The 15,621-nt window shown below is 37.7% G+C and overlaps 1 protein-coding gene and 1 pseudogene across 1 annotated transcript in view; one reads left to right on the forward strand and one right to left on the reverse strand.

Moving 5' to 3' along the window:
- LOC114455509 (beta-galactoside alpha-2,6-sialyltransferase 2-like) overlaps positions 1-12,429 on the reverse strand; it is a 77,138-nt gene extending 64,709 nt beyond the window's left edge. The window contains exon 1 of the mRNA XM_028436806.1: positions 12,238-12,429. The gene's annotated coding sequence lies outside the window, so the exon portion shown is untranslated. The remainder of the gene's footprint in view (positions 1-12,237) is intronic.
- On the forward strand, positions 10,482-11,365 carry LOC114455510 (uncharacterized; annotated as a pseudogene).
- Positions 12,430-15,621: the final 3,192 nt, after the last annotated feature.

The raw sequence follows: 15,621 nt of genomic DNA on the forward strand, positions 1-15,621 counted from the left end.
ATGTTAAGAAACAACTTAATTTGCAGAGATAATATTATTAATCAATCAGTCAAGTTTTATTCCTAAAGCGCTTTACAACAACCAAAGTTGACCAAAGTGCAGTACACAATAAAAATACAAATACTGCAAAATTAAAAACTGACCATTATCACATTTACAACAAGTGCCACAGAACTAAGTGTCAAATACCCTTTAAAACAGGCGAGTCTTCAGTTTTGTTTTGAACAAGGGCAGATCTGTGATGGCACGTAATATTATTATTATTATTATTATTATTATTATTATTATTATTATTATTATAGACTGACAAATAAATTGGTTTTCCAACAATTATGTTCACAAGCAACTTAAATGCTAATGTATTTGTGCAACTTTGCATTAAATTTTTACATTCAGACAGATTATTTTGGTTCACCAAGAACACAGATTACAAAGAATTTGGTGGACAAAAAATGTATTATGGAGCAATGAAATCATCAGAATGGAAAACACAGAATTAAATTCCTGAAACAGAAGTAGCTATTTGATACGGATATACCCTCACCTGCAGGTTTTAAGAGAAAATGTGCATTTTTATCCTTATTTTCTCATTCACTGTGTAGTTAAATATGAAGCAAGTGTTTTGAAGAGATAAACAGATGGACATATCAAATATTGCGGTAAATCTCTTGCAACATAACCTCGCAACTAGGGCTGGGGTAAAAAAAAAACAAAAAACAATTACAGTAATCAACTGAAATCGATTTTCAATTGAATGGCCCAATATTGATTTATAAAATTGATCAATTAATACGTCTTTTCTACCATGTGTGATACAGGGCTCAATTCTATAATGTAAACAGTATTTTTAATACTGCACCAAGCCAGAGTTAGTTTCTACCATTTACAGCATTAGTTATCTGAGAATATCTTCCATATTCAAGTAAAATAAATACTGACATAAAATATAAAAAAAAATATTGAATTGCATTGTGGGTCGAATCGATTTGGGAAATCTGAATCGATACACAGCTCTACTCACGACACCGCTCAGTCGTGATTGATTTTGTGAGATTTGAGCGTACTGTTCCGTCCTGCACTTCTGAAGCATAGAAAATAAGATTATCTACAAGAATTAACTGAATTAATTCCTATTAATTCTATTTGACATGATTTGAGTATGTCAGCACAGTAATTACATCAATTTAGGGAAAGCCGATTAAACAGATGTTTTTTTTTTTCTTTCTATCCTGTTCTGTTCTCCGAATCCCAACCAGTCCTGCAGATAGATGGCTTCCACCTCTGAGTCTGGTTCTGCTGGAGGTTTCTTCCTATTAAAAGGAAGTTGTTCCTGTCCACAGTCGATGATGTTCGCTTATGTGGAAATGTTTTTTTTTTTTTTTCATCATAACTATATTTTGTGATGAGTGCTATACATATATAGTTGAATGGAATTGAAAATGGAAATTGGTGCAGCCTGAAATAGAACTTGGCCCTAAATATTTTTTGTAGATTACATTCAAAGTACCTGTGTGTGTACATGTTGTTGAGTTTCTGATGGTGCTTCTTTATCCAGCGTTTGGTTCATTACCATTCAGATTGATAGCCAAACCTATGGTACAGGTTGTAAATTGACTTTCTATGATTCGTCATGGAAAAAAGATGAATACGTATTCAACATAATAAAGATTGCATCAGAATACAAGATTTGATTTTGATTATAGAAAAAGTCTCGGTTGAGACATATGGCTGCCACTACTTTCCAACTACCGGTAGAGGTTGTACAAGGTACATTTTTACTGTAAAGACAAAAACAAATCATATACTTAGCTTGTGTTCACACTGTATATAGTTGCCACACACAGAGGAAGAAAACTTCCTTTCAGGTTATCAAAATCAAGCTGCAGAGACAAAGAGGTGACAGCCAAAATGCAGCTGTGCCGGTAAATAGCCAAGTCTTGTGAAAGTTCACGATAGCCATGACACTTCTGCAGGCTTATGATGTGAACATGCATTAACAAATGTAGCCATTGGCACATTCATTATGCATCTTTTTTGGAAAGTACCATCAGATGAAAGGATTAATAACTAATTTTGGCTTTTTATACGAGATATCTTTCACTGATTGATTCCGGTGGTTAAACTCACTACAGACTGTGTCTTTGTCCTCCTCTTGTCCTAATGAACTAATGTATATTTATCTCCTAAAAAGCAAAGGAATTGTATGATGAGAACTGCTAGGATCCATAGCTTTTTTATTGAGTGGCAATATTGAAACACCCCAGATGCAAACAAAACCCAATGTGAGTGTGTATTCATTTGATGAGTTTCAGCTTCTTCTGGGAAAGTTCATTTCAAGGTAACGTTATGGTGAGAAACAGTGGCTTTTGAGAATTTCCTTTTTAAACTGATAGGTCAAGGTTAAAACACTGGCTTTGATATTTTGGCAGTCATCTAGTACAATGTGTGAACAGAAAGAGATGTCTAAGGGATCATTGAAATTAAACCATTCAAACTTCTGAGTGTTTATACTCCTGTCAACACTACTTGTTTGCATTATCAGCCAAATTATTTTATTTACATTTACACTTCTACGCCCATGGTGGCTAGGGCTGAACGATTTTGGGAAATAATCTAATTGCGATTTTTTTTCCTCAATATTGCGATTGCGATTTAATTTGCAATTATTTATTCAATGTCCTCTTATGTAATTTCCAACAAACATAATCAATAAATGAATGTAATTTGTTCTAATAAACAATATGATATGTATTATACATAAATTGTTCTTTCTTATAGGCTAGGCCAAGGGTCTGCAACCTGCGGCTCTGGAGCCTCGTGTGGCTCTTTAACTCTTTTGCAATGGCTCCCTATAGCTTCAAGAGCTTATGTGTTAGGGATGGGCGATATGGACTAAAACAAAAAAATCCTGACAATTCCTGGTATTTATCACGATAACGATAAACATCACGTTAAATAAAAAACTATAAATAAATAAAACAATTCCCAACTTAAAGTGTAAACAGGTTCCTTACAAACACAAATACATTTGAATACATCAACACATTAAAAATCAGTGCATGTGAATCACTCTATTAGTGTTATTGTACAAAATTAATTTATTTCCTCACTTAAAATGAAATTATTTTCTAAAAAAAAAAAAAAAAAAAAAGCACATCAAAAGCACAAATAACTCCATCAGTTTTTACTGTTGCTGAATCTTGTTTCATTCATCTTATGAGCTACATAAAGTTATGGTTAATAAATAACTCTCTGATTTCCTATAATTTATATATAATTGTCTTGTGAACATGTGAAATATAATTAAAAAATATTGCATTTCACAAGTTTGGACGGATTAATAGTGACATTAATATTATGCTAACATTTATTTCACACAATGTGTGACATGTTAGCTTTTATCCTTCCGTACAAGTGTTAAATCTGACCATAAACAAATCGATAGCTCTCTGTGGTTTTATGACAGTAAGACGTGTTCTTTTTACTTGGCCTATTCCTTATATGGCTTGGTTAGCATTAGCTCTTAGCCCAGTCTGTCGGTAGGTTAGCTTAGCATAGTTAGCTTTAGTTGAGTTTCCAGTTCATAATCGTTGCTACAGGTTCATCTCTGTACGTGTGTTTGTGGAACTTTGGATGGATCTGACGGAGGAACTTGGATTGGTTCACTTTGTTGGATGGTTGTCTGGTTTTAACCAAGTAACGGTCCATGATGTATCGCAGCACGGCAGCCGCAGGTAGCCGTGACGAGCACCGCCGTCTGTGGGTGTGAGAGCTAGGGGCCGGAGGCGTGGTGCACACCGCAGCCGCGGAGGCTTCGCTGCGGAGCTCCCGTAAACAGCGTTCCGCTCCAGAGAATAATAAGTTGACAACAAACAGTGGCAGTTTTGGGCTCTGGAACAAGGATTTTATGGGAATTCTTGGCTAAATTGAGGGACAAATGGCCGGTGGCCCTCGCTAATTTCCGACATGGGAATTTATCATTTATTTGGTGGGATGACATATTCTTACCGGTGAGAATATTTTTGACGATAAATCATAAACGATAAAACATCGCACATTCCAACTAATTAGAACAGAATCTGCTCTTTATAGAAGCACAAAATCAAAAACTTCACAGCTGAAGACAGCAGTTCTTCATTAGAAGTGTCAATCAATGCTCATTGTGGGTTGCGATTGGCGAAAACCCTCCTCCCAGCTTTTATAGGAGGGGTGGGGCCAACAGTGAAAGTTGATTACGCAGGGGAATCTAAAGAATCCAATTCAGCCAATAGCAAAAATTCAGTTGTAATAGCCGGCGTTCAACCATTAGAGGCCAGTAACTGTGACATTTTACAACTAAAAACAAAAAATTAAAATACCTTTACTAAAATGTTAAAAGTTGGACTAGGGTCAATCAGCAGCACTACTTAATACTCAAATACTGTACGTATGTATTCAGCAGAAAAAGCGTGTTTGGGATTTAGTTACTCTTTAAGACTAAATGTTCTTAACTTTTCTTAATACGCTGCAATAGTAAGTAAGTAAGTAGTTTATTTATAAAGCGCTTTTTGCAGATAAAATCACAAAGTGCTGTACAGAGTTGTGGTTAGAGTACAAGTGCAACACAATAGAATAATAAAACAAGAGTGCATAAATATCATAAGAAAAGCAACATTAAAGGACGAATAAAAATTAAAATCCAGTTAACTAAAAGCTTTTCTGTAAAGTGAAGTCTTCAGCAGTTTTTTAAAAGTGTCCACACAGTTGAGCTCCCTGAGAGACTGGTGCAGGTTATTCCAGAGTCTGAGAGCGACAGCCTGGAACGCCAGGTCTCCTCTGGTTTTAAATTTAGTTTTTGGGGTCTTTAGGAGACCCTGACCTGAAGACCGAAGGCATCGCCCTGATGAGTAGGGGCACAACAAGTCCGAGATATATTTAGGGGCCTGACCATGTAATGCTCGGAACGTGAGAACTAAAATTTTATATTCTATGCGAAACTTAACTGGAAGCCAGTGCAGAGTAGCAAGAATGGGGGTAATATGGGATGTTCTAGAAGCACCAGTTAAAAGTCTGGCAGCAGCGTTCTGAATGATCTGGAGTCTGTTTAGGGTCGACTTATTAAAACAAGTGAAAACAGAATTACAGTAGTCAATACGAGATGATATAAATGCATGTATGACCAGTTCCAGATCTTATTTTGATAAAAGATGCCTCACTTTAGAGATATTTCTCAGGTGGTAAAACGAACAGTTTTTAGTCAATTGACGACAATGTCCCTCCAAAGACATGAACTGATCAAAAACAACCCCAAGGTTTCTGAGGCTGGTTTTAACAGATGAGCTCAGATCACCAAGAGAGTTTTTAATTAGAGGGATCTTTTTATCAGGAGCAATGATCAGAGTTTCTGTTTTGTTTGAATTTATCTGGAGAAAATTTGATGACAGCCAGTTTTTGATACAGGTTATACAGTCTAAGATCTCGGATAAAAAGTGAAACTCTGAGTCATTAAAGGAGCAGTACAACTGGATATCGTCAGCATAAAAATGATAAGACACATTTTTAAAACCACGAATCAACCGATAGTTTTCTAGGAGTTGCGCTCTAAGTAACAGTGTATTTACAGTTAGCCCATAGTTAATCTAAAATGTTTGGGTAAATGTTAAAGTATTTGTTATTATTCTTGTTTAAAGCTTTTCCTTTGCACTCTAAAATGTTCATCTATTATTTGTTAAAAACAAAAAAAATAAAAAAAAATACAGATGTTTTTTTCTAATAGGATGAATAGATGGCACTAGTAATAATCACGATTACAATGTTGATCCAAATAATCATGATTATAATTTTGGCCAAATATCGTGAATCCCTACTTGTGACTATAACTTACAATAAATTACACTAAGAAATAGAATTACTTTTATCGTCTCTCACCAAAAGCTGTTCTATTAACAGATCCAGAAACCTCACAAAAGTTAACAAGAAAAATGTGGTGACAAAGCCATAAAGAGCCCCTTGGTTGAAAATTTCCGGTAAAACCTGCGTGTGATTTCCCCTTTTAAATGCAAAAACGTGTGAGCATAATATATAGCACGTTGTGGGCGAGACAGTGGTGACGCTTTTCAAGTTGTGAAAAACACTTATTCCACGAATGCATTTTTGACTTTTCCAAATACAAAGAACATTTATCTGTGTTTGACTGACAGTGGCCCCCTTGCATGCATCTTCCTTATCAAGCCTGCACTGATAGTGAGTTGAAAGGCGAGAGCAACTTTTATTTCTTTGGCATTTCCTTGCAGCTCTCTTATCTTTTGCAAGAAACCTTTGACAATAAACAGAGGTGAAAGTAACTGATTATAAGTACTCACATTCCCGTAGTTGAGTTGCTTTTATGGGTTCTTGTACTTTTTTTAGGTATATTTCTAAATCAGTCATTTTACTTGTACTTAAGTATGTTTTAAAAGAAGTAAAGCAATTCATTACATGTTTACACCCAACCGTTACGGAGTAGATTATCATTTTTTGGTTTAAAAATGATCATCGGACATTGTGAAACTACAAAAAATGAAATGACTTGACAACAATCAAATGCATCACATCATAGCCAACAAACCAGATTAAATGTAATGCACTGCACCAAAACATTATTGAATGCTGGGTATTTTCTCAGTTTTTAGAGTTCATGAATGTATCTATACTTAGATATAGATAGAAGGTGCCACTCCACCACTCACCACGTTTGTTTAAGACATGAAAAAAATAAATGAATAATAATAATAATGAATTAAAAATATTACGAAACAAATGTATGTGTGTATTTAGATAATCAAAATAAAGATTATATAAATAATGATTATGTGTAAAGTTGTTTCGTTCATCTGTGTCTGATTGGTGACGTGTTTCCGCCCTAGGGCGCACTCATCTTTACTGTCCGCTCTTGTTCAAAGTTGTACATGCACATTAACTCCTATTCAATACAAGTCAATGGAGTGACTGGGCGCAACTATCTGTGCCCAATTACTTGTTAAACTAACTAACTTTAGTAAAAACAAAATAATAAAAAAAAACAAAACAAATTAAATTTCAAGAAGTATTACCCTGACACACACTCAGTCTATTGTATATGAATAATATACACCATGTTCACGTCTCAAACAGGTTCTCCCCCCTCCATGAGGACAAGACACTCACCGGGGAACAGACTCTGATAATTGGCGACTCCATAGTGAGAAACGTGAAGCTAGCGAAGTCAGCAGGCATCGTGAGGTGCATCCCAGGGGCCAGAGCGGGCAACATAGAATAAAATCTAAAGTTGCTGGCAAAGAGTAACCGTAAGTTTGATAGGATAGTCCTCCATGTCGGCACTAATGACTCCCGACGTCGTCAGTCGGAAGCAACCAAAGTGAACATTGAATCAGTTTGTGCTTATGCTAAAACTATGTCGGACTCCGTAATTTTCTCTGGTCCCTTACCAAATCTGACCAGTGATGACATGTATAGCCGCATGTCATCATTTAACCGCTGGCTATCGAGGTGGTGTCCAGAAAACGAGGTGGGCTTCATTGATAATTGGAGATCCTTCTGAGGAAAACCGAACCTGATAGGAAGAGATGGAATCCACCCTACTTTGGCGGGAGCATCTCTACTATCAGAAAACATGGCACAGTCACTGTTATGACATCTCATGAATGAGACCATGTTACAGAGGTGGAGTCCTCCACGCCCCTCTGCGCTTGCCTTAGGACAGTTTCCCTCCCATTGCTATTATGATTGCTGTGTTCATCGCCATGACAACTGTTGTGATGGTGATGAATATTATTTTATGGAGACGGTGTCTGTCCCCCGACCCAAATTTCACAATGATTTTAACATAAAATCAAATAAAAGAGCTATCAATTATAAAAATCTGAAAAAAATTAAAATCTCAAATCTAGAAACACCAAAACATAAAACCATTAGATGTGCTCTATTAAATATTAGATCACTGAGATCCAAATCTCTACTAGTAAATGACTTTATCACAGAAAATAACTTTGATTTATTCTGTTTAACTGAAACATGGCTGTATCAAGATGAATATGTTAGTTTAAATGAAGCCACTCCTCCCAGTCATTTCATATGCCACGAGACATAGGCCGTGGAGGTGGTGTAGCAGCTATTTATCATTCCTCTCTCCTAATCTATCCTAAACCAAAGGCCAGTTACACTTCCTTTGAAATCCTGGTTCTAAATTTATCTCACACCGAATCAAAAACCTGCCAGCCAGTCTTATTTGCGATAATTTACTGTCCTTCAGGCCCTTGTTCTGAATTTCTATGAGAATTCTCTGAGTTTATATCAAACTTAGTCCTCAGTTCTGATAAAATACTGATAGTAGGAGATTTTAATATCCATGTGGACAAAGATAGTGATAGCCTGAGCTCAGCCTTTATGTCCCTAATAGACTCAGTTGGCTTTTTTCAAACTATTAATGAAGCTACTCATCGTTTAAATCATACTCTTGATCTTGTTCTAACATATGGCCTTGATATTAATGAACTAAAAGTCTACCCTGAAAATCCTCTGCTATCAGATCACTTTTTAATATCTTTTAACATTATCCTAGAGGATCTCGCACTGTGCAATACAATAGTTACGAGTAGAAATCTGTCCAATAGTGCTGTGGCTAAATTTAAAGAGGCCATTCCTGCTGCCTTAAACTCAGTGCACCATCCAATAAATAACTATGATATTAATTATAACCCCTCTCAACTGGATCTGCTTGTCGATAGCTCTGCTAGTCTACTAAAATCCACCTTGGACTCAATTGCCCCATTGAGGGAAAAAATTATTAAACGTCAGAGGAAAGCTCCGTGGTTTAGCTCTGAAACTTGCACACTCAAACAAACAACCCGTAAATTAGAGAGAATGTGGCGCTCCAATAAAACAGAGGAGTCACGAATACTCTGGCAAGAAAGCCATAGTAAATACATGACAGCCTTACGACATAGTCGATCTACATACTATTCCTCACTAATTGAAGAAAATAAAAATAATCCGAGGTACCTTTTCAGCACTGTAGCCAGGCTAACACAAAGTCAGAGCTCTATTGAGCCCATGATTCCTCTAGCCCTCAGCTGTGAGGACTTTGACATTTTTTAACGATAAAATTCATAAGATTAGAGATAAAATTAGCCACTCCCTGCCTTCACCTGGGCCTGCTGTACCATTAAATGTAAATAGGCCTAACCTAAACTGTTTCACACATATAGGACTTCAGGAACTTAACTCTATTATTTCATCCTCCAAACCATCGACCTGCCTTTCAGATCCGATCCCAACTAAGCTGTTTAAAGAAGTTGTTCCCCTGGCTGCCCATCTTTGTTGGAGACAATAAATATATCCCTATCAATAGGCTACGTTAGGGCTGGGCGATATATCGAATATACTCGATATATCGCAGCTTGTAGTCTGTGCGGTGTTGAAAATGACCATACCGTTAAACTCGCGGACTTTTTTTTTTTTTTTTTTTTTTTAAATATCTTAGTGGCATTATGCACAAAATGTGCACTTAAATTTAGTGTTGTTTTGAAATGTCATCTTAATGACAACATGCACAAAAGGGCACTATTTGTTTTAAAATATTGTAGTGGCATTATGTACAAAAAGTGCACTTTAATTTTGTGTTTTGAAATGCCATGTGAGTTGCATCCTGCACTAATGTCTTGTTTTGAAATGTCTCTGTGACAATTTTGCACAGAACGTGCACTTTCTGTTGACAATTTTATGTTTGAGCCACTCACTGTTTAATAAATACAGTTATGTCAACTTTGACTTAGTTGTGATATCCCCTTTTTTGCATGAAAGTTTAAAATTGGCATATATTAATGCAGTATGATCAAGAATGTTTTAATGTAGACATATAGAATCATCATACTGGTGTGATTTTGTGCATCAAAGTGTTAATTCAAGGGTAATGCAAAATATCGAGATATATATTGTGTATCGTGACATGGCCTAAAAATATCGCGGTATTTATAAAAGGCCATATCGCCCAGCCCTAGGCTACGTGCCACAGTCCTTTAAAGTAGCTGTAATCAAACCCCTTCTCAAAAAACCTACTCTTGATTCCAGCACTTTAGCAAACTACAGGCCTATATCTAATCTTCCTTTTATAAAACAACAACCTGTTCGAGGACTTCCAGTCAGGTTTCAGAGCTCAACACAGCACAGAGACTGCTTTAGTTAAAGTAACTAATGATCTACTCTGGGCTTCAGATGAAGGACGACTCTCAGTGCTGGTTTTATTAGATCTTAGTGCAGCTTTTGACACTATAGATCACTATATTCTACTAGAGACATTAGAAGAATTACTTGGAATCACAGGGACTGCCCTAAACTGGTTTAAGTCCTACCTATCTGATAGGTACCAGTTTGTACACGTGACTAATAAGTCTTCTGTGTACACTAAAGTAAGCTGCGGGGTTCCTCAGGGCTCTGTGCTAGGTCCAATCCTCTTCTGTATCTATATGATCCCCCTTGGTAATGTTATGAGAAAATACTCTGTTAACTTTCACTGCTATGCTGATGATACCCAACTGTATGTATCTATTAAGCCAGGTGAGACAAATCTAAACTTGAGGCCTGTCTAAAGGACATTAGAACCTGGATGGACCAAAATTTTCTTCTTCTTAACTCAGACAAGACTGAGGTCATTGTACTGGGCCCACGACACCATAGAGAAACCTATGCTAGCCTAACTGCCCTAGATGGCATTACTCTGGCATGAAGCACAACTGTTAGAAACCTTGGGGTTCTATTTGATCAGGACTTATCCTTCAACTCTCACATAAAACAAACTTCAAGAACTGCCTTCTTTCATCTCCGTAACATTGCTAAAATCAGATCTATCCTGTCTCAGGGCGACGCCGAAAAACTAGTCCATGCTTTTGTTACCTCTAGACTGGATTATTGTAATTCTCTTTTAGCAGGCTGCCCGAGCAAGTCGCTTAAGACACTTCAGCTGGTTCAAAATGCTGCAGCACGTGTACTGACTAAAACTAGGAGAAGAGATCACATTACTCCTGTATTAGCCTCTCTGCATTGGCTTCCCATAAAATATAGAATAGAATTCAAGATTCTTCTTCTCACTTATAAAGCCCTAAATGGACAGGCACCAGTCTATCTCAAGGAGCTTGTAGTGACATACAATCCCCCCAGAACACTACGCTCTCAAAATGCTGGACTACTCGTTGTTCCATTTGTCTCTAAAAGTAGTATAGGAGGAAGAGCTTTCAGTTATCAGGCCCCACTTCTCTGGAACCATCTACCAACCACGGTTCGGGGGGCAGACACCCTCTCTACCTTTAAGGTTAGGCTCAAAACATTCCTCTTTGGTAAAGCTTTTAGTTAGGAACCAGCTCATAGCTCATAGTTAAGATGCAATAGGCATAGACTGCCAGTGGGGGGGTCTGACATGCTCGGTTGGAGAGAGGTTGGAGAGGGCGTTAAGAGAGTAGTTCTGTAATGCACCAGCCATCACTGGTTAGAGCCTGAGAAATTATCTATTTTGAACTGAAGTCATTGGTATTATTTTATTTAAAAAAACAAAAACAAAAAAAACAATTGTACATTTTGATAAACCTTTTATTTAATACAGAGGCCTTTGTGGAAAACAAGTTAAGTTGAAATTGTGGTAGATTTGGTCTCTTCCTTTTTTAAGTTTATACATGAGATGTTTACTGTATGCATGGGGAATCGTGGAAATAAACAAAAGTAACTTTTAATTTGAGTACTAATTAATTGAGCTACTTTTTACTTGCACTTGTGTATTTTATGTATGATGACTTACTTGTACTTGAGCACAATTTCAATCAAGTAAATGTACTTCTACTTGAGTTGGATACAGTAGTACTCTTTGCACCTCTGACAATAAGACCTATAATACAACATCTGCATCTTTAAATAGAGGGTCATGAGCAGCTGGCTCAAGTAGAAGAAGAAATTCAATCACAGGTGTTGGTGCAGGGAATACCAAGTAGCAACAGTGAGAGCATCTAACGCTGTTTGTAGAGCAGGAGTGTCAAAGACACACAAATGATGGGTGGGATTTCTATTAAACAGATCATTCTGTGATAATCGCATAGAAATACAATGTCTCGTGCAGCGATGCACAAGTTTGATCTTTCCGCGTAGAGAATGGAAGGGGCGTTCAAAGCAAACCAGCGTCTATGTACACACCGTGCCGCGACCGCTGCCGCACGGTGAAAGCGAACAAAGGCTCACCTCAAGCACCGAGCCGGCCCCCGCTGGATGCTGCCGCCGCCGCCCGCCGGCTCATGTCGCCCCGCCGTGCTGCGGCTCGACCCTCCATTCGCGGCGAAGATATCCAGCGGCACTGCGGAGCCCCGAGCGGCTTGTTTTCTGTCACATTGTTACTGGACCCTCTCTCACATCCACATCCGATCCGAGGGGGCGGAGCCAGACAGGCTGACATCTAAGAAGGGAAGAGAGGGAGGAAGGAACCAGGGAAGGAAGGAAGGAAGGAAAGAAAGAAAGAAACTTGTTGACGAGTCAGGTCAAGAGATAAAAATGTTAAACCATTGAACTTGTCATTTCCAAAATAAAATAAAAATCCGCCAGTTATTTTTCTTGAGAATTTGATTTTGAGGGGGAAAAAACAATGACAAATTTAGGGTAAATCTTTGCAAAAGATTGCATATTTGTATTATTTATTATAGAAAATAGTCACTTTTCTTAACCTGGAATTTATTTGTTTTTCTTTTAAGAAAAATAATCAATAAATCTGTTGCCTGCTGTGTTTCAGTTTTCTCTTTTCTCTTTTCTCTTTTCTCTTTTTTCTTTTTTTTTTTTTTCTTTTTTCTTTTCTGTGCCTTGTCTGCACATGCTGTCGAAGGTCAACACTACATGTAAGTGCAATCTTTTCATGACAGCGATGCATGTTTTGTTATTGCAATTAAATAAATTAATCTATTTTGTTGCAAAATTGTGACCATCACCAGCCCTCCCTAAGGAAGAGTAAAAACACTTTATTAAAAAAAGAGAGGGCACTGTTACACCTAGGTGAGGGGGAAGGGAACAATGAAGAGGGAGTCAGGGTAGGAAAATGGAAGGGGTAGGGAAGAGTCGACTCTTTTAAGGTGATAGTGAAATGTGGTGTGTAATCAGTTCAGCCAGTCTGGTGACAAGTGTGGAGAAATGTAAGGTGGGTGACAGCACCCAGCTTAAGTATAATGATGGTGGCTACGAACAGAGGGAAGAAGTAGTGAGTCACAATTTCACTACTTATATATTGTACTTTTATAGTCATGATTCTAATCTTTATTATTTCATCAACAATCAGGAGTTAAAGCTGGAGTATGAAAGGGTTTTTTGGCCTCATTTGGTCAAAAATCCATAATAACCTTTTAGCATATTGTAATTCAAAGTTTTCTGAGAGGACACTGGACCTCTGCACCGTCTCTTGGCTCTGTATTCAAGCTTTAGAAATCCAGGAGTGGGGAGTTCTATTTCAGCCAATCAGAGACCTTGCTCCAATTATCTGTTTTGGGCGTTACTATTGGCTGCTTGACGCAAGTCAATGCAATTCACGTCATATTGAAATCGTGGTGTTATGCACAATGGCTTACACGGCAAAGCAAGACAACAAAGGAAAAACGACTTAGAGAAGCGACAGTCTAAATATACTGAGGTGGAACGGACTCCACAGAGGTCCGCAAGGACCTGTGTCAGATGGAGAGTGATAACAGATGTAATAAATTGTGTGTAAAACCTTGGACAAGCATATCCAAGGTAGAGAGAACATGCACAATTAATTTGCAGTCTGGACGTGGGATGGAGAGATTCACCGATTTAAATCAGAGGTCCGAGAAAGACATTTGCAATGCAGTTGCACCTGTAGTTTCAGTATCCATCAGATACACTTGCCAGCTAAATGCGCAATAAGCATGTCTGCATGGATAAAAACCCACGTTACATCGGTCAATGTATAGTTTCTCTCAACTGTTTTTTTGAGGTGCCTTGAATGCACCATTCTTGTCCATTGGCTTGGCGCAGATGCAGTTAGTAAACAGAAACCATGCAGGTAAGCAAGCCAGCTGGTAAAGAAGGGATATTTAGCGTTCTTATTGAGATATGTACCATATTGAATTGCATCTCCTTTTTAAGTTGGATGTATTGGTTTGCTTCATCGAAAAATATCAAGCATCAAATTTATCCTTCACAGGGCAAAAGAGAGGACAAAAGTGTAATGTTGTTTAGACACCTGATTTGGGCTTGTAAATTATTTTCATTGTTTTGAATCGGATCATGGATTGTATCGAACCGAATCGCATTTTATGAAATCAAATTGTTGCCAAATCAGAGTGACGCAAGCTTTTATGTCAGTGTCTCTAAACCATCAGAAAACTATCCAATGACACAAGAAAAAGTGGCTAGATTTAGAGATAAAGTCACTGCAAAAAGCTCAATCGTCGTGCACATTCATGAGGATTCGAAACAAGTAGAAGGGAGGGGAGCGTTGTTGTTTTCATTCCAGTTTCACAGATTCTATATGCTGCAGCTTTAATATCTCACTGGGCTGGTGCTTTTATATTGATGGTGAGTGTTTTATGTAAGGATGGTCTTGGATTGATTGTGAGAGCCATGGTAATAAAAACTAATACCTTTTGTAGTCATGGAGTGGCTTGACTGAACTGGTAAAAGAAGTCATTGGATAATGCAAAGGCAGTGCATGAAATAAGTTTAAAAAAAATCTTATAGCATTTTTCATGTGTGCACGTACGTTGGATTGTATTTTGCATCACCGTGCTGCTCAGAGATGAACCAGAGTTGTGCTGTAGTGCGTTTGTGTGCTGCTTGCCTAATTACCTCATCAGTAAATGTCAAACGTTCAAATGACTTCGCCATCTAGATTTATTCATTCATTTGTGTCCCATCAGATGCAGGCTATTCTCCTGCATGCTGTAATTACGGCTGCACGGAAAACTGTGCCAATGAATAATAAATAATAAAATAAATAATAAATAATAGCACAAAGAGATGCAACCAGCTGTCAATGAGCAGCACTCACTCTCCAACCAACTTCCTATGGGGCAATTACACTTAAAATATTGATTGCAAACTTCAAGGTACTTTAGTTTTTGTTCAGATTTGCTTCAGTCCTAAAAGCTGTTTGTAGCCGTATTGATGGTGTTTTGAACCAGATTAAACTTCTGACCACTATTTCACCTGGCCAAAACCAAACTAACACTAAATGCACGGGAAGAATAACATCAAATGCCCAAATATCTTCTAAAAAAAAAAAAAATCTGGTTAAATAGAAGATGCATGCAACCAGTTAGCCAGTGAATAGTCGAGTGGTTTAGGGACTACATTGATGGGCAAAGATCCAAATGCGCATTTGCAGGGATCAGAATGTTTGCTCGTAAAAATGTCTTGATGAGACACCACCAGAGTCTTTGACTCTATTGCCTACATGCTGTTCTTTTCCAACCGAGGCTTCATAATGGGGATTCAGAGGCAGATGACTCATACAACACAGTGTGTTCGCCAACTGAAAAATAATGGATGTGAGAAGGCTGTTAAAAGGACAACAACAGAATGTTAGGACCCCAAAACTGTACTGTCATTCCAGGAGCCCTACAACAG

This window comes from Gouania willdenowi, chromosome 21 (assembly GCF_900634775.1).
Source record: "Gouania willdenowi chromosome 21, fGouWil2.1, whole genome shotgun sequence".
Classification (NCBI taxonomy): domain Eukaryota; kingdom Metazoa; phylum Chordata; class Actinopteri; order Blenniiformes; family Gobiesocidae; genus Gouania; species Gouania willdenowi.